Source organism: Microcaecilia unicolor, chromosome 6, assembly GCF_901765095.1.
Source record: "Microcaecilia unicolor chromosome 6, aMicUni1.1, whole genome shotgun sequence".
Lineage (NCBI taxonomy): Eukaryota > Metazoa > Chordata > Amphibia > Gymnophiona > Siphonopidae > Microcaecilia > Microcaecilia unicolor.
Window position 1 is genome coordinate 106,972,112 of NC_044036.1, and position 8,657 is coordinate 106,980,768.

The window sequence follows — 8,657 nt, forward strand, 5'->3', positions numbered from 1 at the left end:
TTTTTTGTTTTTGACCGGTTCAGCTATAATTGTACCTTTATGAAACTGCCCTAGGCAACCTTTTCTTTTTACTTAGACTTATTCACAGGTTTCCTTCCCTTTTGTGAAATATCCCTGCACACTGGAAAGTTCTGAAGACAGGTAAGTATAAAATTCACTTCATTTTTGTTAGAATCAATTTCTAATGAAGATTTAGTCAGTCTATTAAACCCCTTTCACACTGTAATAAAGTTAAGCACATAATTACAGAACACCAGTTGTACCACCCTTTGTGCCATATACTTTTCTGACTATGTCCAAGCCCAAGCCCTTAGACACAATTCTAAAGTTCTTCCAGAATGAAACAAAGGCTCTCACCCGTATCTGTAAGAAATGGTTCAAAGTTTGGAATGCCAAGGATAAGACCCTTGATTGGCCCGTGTCCAGCTTTTTTGAACCTTCCAAATTACGTGGTTTAATTACTTACAACAACTCCCATAAAAAAGTGAAGTCCAGAGATAAAAATCTCAATGCCATAGACAAATTTATTCTTATTGGGGAGCAAGAAGGTAATTCTAATCCTCTGCTCAACACCCAAAGCCCAGCACATCCACCTTTGGATGACGCTGCACCCATGGCTGTACCTTCATATGAGGGGACTCCGCCTCCATATGAGCCAGGTCTTTCCAACAAACTTTTAAATTGTGGCATTGCCATTGGATATACGCCCATACCACCCCACCTTCTGAATCCCACACCTCCACTTCCCCCCACCCATCCCATCACTCTGAACAAGCCCACATCTGTACAGATCTCCGGTACGGTAGATCTGTCACCTGTCCCTGTTTCTTCCGGTCCAGGACCCATGATTCCAGGTGCTGTTGCCCCTGCCATCCCCCAGCCCACTGATCTAGGTGCTGCCATCCCTGCCATTCCTCCAACCATTGTTCCAGGTGCCACCACCACAGTTGCAGGTGCTGCTATCCCTATTATCCTTCAACCTGTCATCCCAGGTGCTGTTATACCTGTTCCTCCTCCCATTCTTCCTCAACCTGTACCCCTGCCAAGTGTCCCTACTAATGCAATCCCTTCTAGCTCTAGACCAGAATCCCGGCTCCAGACCCGCCCTTCAGTCCCGAGATCTGTCACCTTTAAACAACCCTCTAAAACAGTAAAATTTAAACAGCCATCTAAACCAGTGAACCCCTTGTCACTCCCTATCACTTTGGGCAATGCTAATCTAAGTCAGTTACAAATTAACTCTGTGTCTACCCTTGACAAAATAGACAAAGCTCCCAATGTCTTGCGACAACCAGAAGTTGCCAGCCTAGATTGTGGTGAGCATATTAGGTGTGGGCGCTGTCATAGGTTGGGCCATTTTTCTGCCATATGTCGACAGTCTTTTCATAAGCATGCCCGGCGTAATAATCCCCCTGTCCAGCAATCATTCCCTTTGTGGAACCTGGACCAAAGCCATTCTCAATAACTAGGCATGGACTGTACCTGAGCAAATTATTTGGACCCTATAATCACTTTGCTCAACTGTACTATTGTGAAGAACAATGCTTAAACTATTAGATTAAAGATTAGAAGTTATCCTGAGTGTGTTTGGTAATATTCTAGTTTTAATAGTCCTACTGTCTCTTCTGACTTAATTCTAAATAGTGGTTACTTCCTACACTGTCTTGAATTACTGTATTATCCACATTTGTTTTTTTACCATACCTTGTGCTAACATGCCATGGTTTAATGCCATTACTTTATCTGATATTTACTTAGGAATAAAATGGTCCCAGTTCGTCAGGCTTTTCAACTCCAGAATCTCCTGTAATAGATTTGTTTTTAGCTAACTTTTTAAATATATTGTGCAACTCATTCTTAGAGAAAAAATACAACAGAATGGTCTTGTGTCCATCTGGTTTGAGCCCGAGTTACTCAGACCTACAAATGCATTCTTTTGTGCTTCATGCTTAAAGCTGCATCTCTGCTTTTCTGTGTGTAAACGCTCACACTGGGAAAGCCTGACAGTTTCCTTTTTCTGTACTTCAAGGTTATGCTGAGTACTCTTCCCCTCCCCCTCCCCTAGCAGAAGTGCCGCTACTTCCAAAACTTTATTACCTGATTGAGGCAGAATTCTACGGCGCTTCCCCCTAAAGCCACCGGAAGCCCCTAGCCTGCTTCTTTAAACATTCACTATGAACTCCCGCAAACTAGTTTACAGGTAGAGTTTTTTCCTTACTTTGTTATTCACAGACTGGAAACAAAAACAGAAAAAATGTGATCCTCTGTTTATTTTTTCCTTTATTTCACACCTCTGAATAATAAAGTCTCACTGTTCACTGTTTCTGACTAACTTTCTTTTGATTAACAGCTGTATTTTCTTCTGCTACTTGTCTATAATACTTGTCTGTAGCACTGAACAGTTTTCTTTAAACTTTTAAAGATAAGCAATGCCGCTGGCAAGATAAAACTCATTATTTCTCACTTTTGATTTTTAATAAATTCCCACCGTTTACTGCTTTCTGTTCAACTCTCTTTTGATTTATATCTGTATTTTCTGTTACCGGAGTACTTTAAAGGAAATTTTTTCCCTTCCGTTTGCTCTCCCGACATTATTGTGTGTGTAAAGATTTATGAACTGTCTTTCTGTTCACAAGCGCAGATTCGTCTGCCTACAAATTAACTATTTTCTGTTTCACAGCTGCTGAATTACAGGACAGAGGAATATTTAAAAATGCACTGCACTTTTTCATGTCCAAATTCTAGACTCTTCTATGCTTGATCTATATTATAAAGATCACTCATCCAATACCCTAATAACAGCAATTTAGCTGATGACCTGGCACACCAGGTAACAGCAGGTCAGGTGTCCTTTGGTCCTGATCTTACCCTGCCACTGCGCACCCCGGATGCATTAACCCCACCCCATACTCCACCTCTACCCCCTCCTTCCTATCCCCTATCAGCCCCCCCTTCCCCCTCAGCCCTCCCTTTCTCTTCTCCCTCAGCCCTCCCTTTCTCTTCCCCCTCAGCCCTCCCTTTCTCTCCCTCCACAGCCCCCCTCTTCCCCCTCAGCCCTCCCTTTCTCTCCCTTCACAGTCCCCCCTCTTCCCCCGCAGCCCTCCCTTCCTCTCCCTTCTCTACCCCTCCCCTATCCCCCCTAGCCCTCCCTTCCTCTCCCTCCTCCACCCCTCCCCTATCCCCCGCAGCCCTCCCTTCCTCTCCCTCCTCTACCCCTCCCCTATCCCCCGCTGCCCTCTCTTCTTCTCCCTCCTCTACCCCTCCCCTATCCCCCGTAGCCCTCCCTTTCTCTCCCTACACAGCCCCCCTCTTCCCCCTCAGCCCTCCCTTTCTCTTCCCCCTCAGCCCTCCCTTCCTCTTCCTCCTCTACCCCTCCCTTATCCCCCGCAGCCCTCCCTTCCTCTCCCTCCTCTACCCCTCCCCTATCCCCCATAGCCCTCCCTTTCTCTCCCTACACAGCCCCCCTCTTCCCCCTCAGCCCTCCCTTTCTCTACCCCTCAGCCCTCCCTTCCTCTCCCTCCATAGCCCCCCCTCTTCCCTCTCGGCCCTCCCTTCCTCTCCCTCCATAGCCCCTCCTCTTCCCCCTCAGCCCTCCCTTCCTCTCCCCGCACAGCCCCTCCTTCCTCTGTGCCTCCTACCCCCTCCCCCTGACGTCCCCTCCACCCCCCTTCACAAGATTTTTTTATTTTTTTATTTTTTTCTCTATTTTGCAGTCTTCAGTTACACAAGCAAAACTTATGCAATGGAAATGAACAGGCTGCTTTCTCAATCCTGCTCATTTACTCAGTCCATACTCTCATTTCTACTGCACTCATTCCATATGACCAAGTTGATGTGTTCAAAGCCTGCCATTCAACTTTCTTTCTTTCTTTCTTTCTTTCTTTTTAATTATTTTTATTTTTCTGACTTTGCAAATTGTTTTTTTTCCTTCTTTTTATCCACCATGGGGGCTACCATGATACACATTTCCAGTATAGTTTTGATTAAGTTGCGGAGGAAGGTAATTGGATGTGAGAATCCCATTCATTTTTGGGATAATTATAAAGGTTATAAGGAAATGATATTTTCAAATATGATAGGTTTCAGAAATGTTTGCAATGTAAAATGGTTTAGCTGTTCATGTATCATTGGATGTGCTTTCTATAAGTGCATATAAGTAGACATTCACATGACAGACCCTTAAGAAAGATTTTCGCAAGTCGCGATGGTGAAGAGAAAAGTCGTAGAAGGTCCAGAGGAATTTTGACAAGTTTGAATGTGGTAATGTATCTGCTATCCTCTGTGCTCTATTTATATGAGGCCTTCTATTCTACCTAAAGCTTTTTGAGTTATAATGCTTTTTGTCTGTCTACACAATAACAACAAACAGTGTTATGCCCATATAATATTTATATCTTGTTTCTATTTCTCTGTATATGCTCTCAAACAGATCACATTTATTTACACACAACAATAGTTGAAGTCTCTACACTAACTGCTTATTTCTTTTTCATAATAATAAGTACCCTTTCCTGGATTACGTATTTCACAAGAATGGGTATCCCTTATAATTTATCCAATACTGAATTTCCCTAATTCTCTAAATTTTTCTGTTCATAATGCTTTTCTGTTTCTCAAGCAATGTATAAGAATTACTGGCAACAAATTTGAATACCATATGAGCAAGCTTCTCTATCTAATGTCATTCCAGATCAGTGTATCATCTGCTGAATACCTACTGGTCACTTGTGCAAGGGCCAGGCCTATACTGATTTTACAGATATGCAGATACCTGTGAAAGATAAAAGGTACCTGCTTGTCTGCATAGATGCTTTCTAAAAATTTTTAACAAAATAATAATAATAAATAGAAGATTATCCTTGCATCAAAGAGATTATTCCCATATTTGGCAATCCCTGCAAAATTACTACAGACAATGGTTTTCATTTTTGATGAGTTCCTAAAGTCTTTTTATTCCTGTACTAAGTATTTCACATCATACTATTTGTATTTACAAACCTACTAGCAATGGCCTAGTTGAGCACTACAATGCACTTTTAAAAAACTAAATTAATACAACTTCTGGTAAATTGAATTAACAATTGGCTCAATGCTCTGCTGCTTGCCTTGTTAGCTCTTCAAGCTACCCCATCTGCCTTTTTTAAAGCTAATCCTGATAACAACTTGCCTGCCAATATTCTGTTTATTATCATTACTTTTTCTGTCTTCGATTGTCACAGGAAATCTTAGTCAGAAGAGGGGAGGTGTAATGATAGCCCTTCCCCTGCCACCGGTTATCCAAAAGCTCTCAAAGTTGGAAATTTGGTTCACCGGAAGTACTACATCCCTATTTACGTAGGACCCTTCCAAATTAGTCAAGTTGCAAGACCACACATCCTGGGTCCACCTCACAGACATCTGCATCTACAAGGTTCCTGATTCAGTCCCTTTCAAGCCATCCCCACCAGCTCAGCAGTTACCACTGGTTCTGCAGCCTCCACCACCTCTTCAAGTTGATGGACTAAAAGAACATTTTCCAAGCATCTGACAACTACAGACATCACCACCGTACCTGAACGGAACATTTCCCATCAAAGAGAGCCTACTACTGCACTTGCCATCTTTCCAGTGGAACCGTGTGATGCAAGTCCACCTACCCACAAGAGGACACTGTACTTTGTACTTATATTATTCCTAATTTTGTTTCCAGGACTAATTTATTATACATTTGAAAAGACTCACAGGTCTTTTCAGTATACATAGTAATAATCACAAGAATCTACCCTAAGTACCCCAACAGTTGACTTATCCTGTTTTAATTGAAACCCTATATCTAATCATTACTTGCCTTTTTAATTCTATTTAATTCTATTATTCCTGATAATACGAATCATCATTTGTTTTGTTTTAACTTTGAAATTTTCCAGGGATGTGGACAAATTAAAATTAACAGAGTACACATCCAATAATCAGACTCTCTAATAGAGAACCTGTATACTTTTGGTATGCCACTTATAACATTGATTAAAGTGGGTGGCATCCTTGGTTTTTCATCCTCTATTGTCACTATCAAGAGGGGTACTTGATTAATTTAAAGCCAGAAATCAGTTTTGTACTTACTTTCCCAATAATATTGACACTGATAGGTTCCTTTATAAAGGCATTACAAGACCTTTCTGCCTGAGTCTACAAAACTAGCTACTAAATCAGGTGTTGATATTGTTGCATTATTCCCTATGTTCAGAGGTTTGTTTTAAGCCTCCTTGTTACTACTCTCAGTACAAGACAAACTACATTTCCACCATAAAAGTCTGTGTAGGACCACTGCTGTTTATTTTACTCTTATTGCCTGTAACGCAAGTATACCTCTTTTATTAAGGAAGATATTTATTCTGCTTATGCTGTTTAATTGAACTATCATATGTTTCTTTCTAGTTTGTTACATTTTGCTAATTTGTATAGACAGGTGTAAATTGTTTTCTCTCCATTTTTAAACTGTTGTACCTTTCATCACTATACCTCAAATAGTAACTAAGTAGACTGTTTTCTACTGTTGATGATTTCTTACTCATCAAGAGAAAGTGAAGCAGATCAATTCATTTCTTTAACACATATTTGTTTCATATTCTGTATAAAGGAACAAAAAGATTATGTTCCTATGTATTTTCCAAAAACACTATAATACAACAGTGCCTTCATATATGATCTAGATCCATTACACCTAGCAGTAAGAGAGTGCCAAAACTATTATCCTGCTCATAATTACAACACTATTATCTTGCCCATAATTATAAGACTACTGCAGGTTAAGCAGCAGGCCCTTCATATATAATGTAGGCCTATAACACCCATAGCTTAGCCTTTGCAATACTTGTAATGCGCATGAGTTTTCAGTAGTTATTCATTATTTGGCCAATATTAATCCTTTTTCAATGCTAAAATGAAATATTTCTGCCCTCTTAACACCAGTTTTGGCTATATTTACACATTCAAAGTTTGACTAATGATAAACTTTGATTGAAAGTTTTCTTTCCCCCGCCTTCCAACATCAGCTTTGTAATCATGATATATTAATCAATCAATCACAATCATATGCACTTGACCTTATTGATTCCATTATATGGTACCTAGACTTAATTGACTTCACATGTTTCCAAGTCTAGCTCCGCCCTAGAGGGGTGGGTATAAGAAAGTTGGGTCCCTTGGGTTGGTTATGATAAAAGGGGAAACCTAATGCTGCATTTCATCCAGCATATAATTATATATCCACATGCTGACTCTTGCTATGGCCTTGTCCCTTATTGTGCCAGAGCACCCCTGTCACCTCAATCCTATACATTCCCCCCACAGAACTCTAAGAGCCCTCTGGAAAGGACGGCCACACCCACTAGTAGTCATGTGTGCCAGCCCCCTCTGAGGGGCCTGGCAAGAGGGGAATGAAGAGTTATGCTAGCCCTTACTCTCAGTAAAATACAGGCCAATGGCTAATAATAAGAGCTAGGCTTCTTAAAATCAGAATCATCTCTGATACAAAAGAGAGCTAGCTTGTAAAAATCAGAGATCACCTTTGACACAGTTACATTTCACTGTGCCAAGTGCTGAACTGGCAAGGGTGGGGGCAATCTACTCTATAAAGAATCCTGAGATTGGCACCTGCAAGACGTCATAAGCAAGAGTTGCTATGGTTACGTAGAGATAGTGCTGGGTCAGCTGCACCCCGGGTGAGAATATCCAAAGGGGGGGCTACAGGAAGGTTTGCGAATATGTGAAGTCATTCTGATCAACTGATAAGGACTAGGAGCCCAGTTGAGACAGCTGGGGTCCATTGAAATGAATAGGGCCAAAATTGTATATAAGCAGCAGTTTGAGGAGTATTAGTTCAGTCGAGACGAGACGAGACGAGACGAGATGAGAAGAAGAAGGAAACGAGAGGAGAAGACGAACAGAGAAGGGAGACTCCAGAAGGCTAGAGAGAGAGGACGTGCCATGATATGCGGTTCCATTATGTGAATGCTTGACCTACCTGTATTACCATTGGTAAGATTGTAATAAACTATCTTATTATATCTACTACATACTGGGTTCCTTTCTAATTACAAGAGTCCATACTGCCTGATGGTGTAAGCCTGTCATGAGCAGATTCAAGGTTGGGAAAGCTAGATATTTGGAGGGCATATGTAACTTTGCCCAGAGAGAGATGAGACGGGCCACTGCTTCCGCTGCTTGATTAGCAAAGGCAGATTCAGAGAAAATAAACAGAACTGGTGCTGCTTTTAGGTATGGAAGCCCTCACAGTTAAGCTGTGAGGGAGTTAACATTGGCTGAAGCCAAGGCAGCCAAGAAGGGAAAGGAAAGGGAGGGGAGGGGGGAGGGGGAGGAGTGAGTAAGATTAGAATTAGGTAGAAGTTAGGTTAGCAACAGGGAAAGAGGAGGGGATTGGGTAAAGGAAAAAAGGTTAGGATTGGTTGGAAGAGAAGTGTTAGGATAGGGTGAAGATTTGGCGCTCAGAAATTAGTTTAGTTAGGTAGGAGTGGGTTAGGGTGGATAGTAGGGAGCTGAAGGACCCTTCCCAGCCCGCCCTGGGTGGGAGGAGTTTGTGCTTTGGGGGAGGAGTTTTGGGAATATGGGTGGAATGGGGGGGAGGATTGGGGAAGATAGGTAGCAGCTTGTAATGGAAA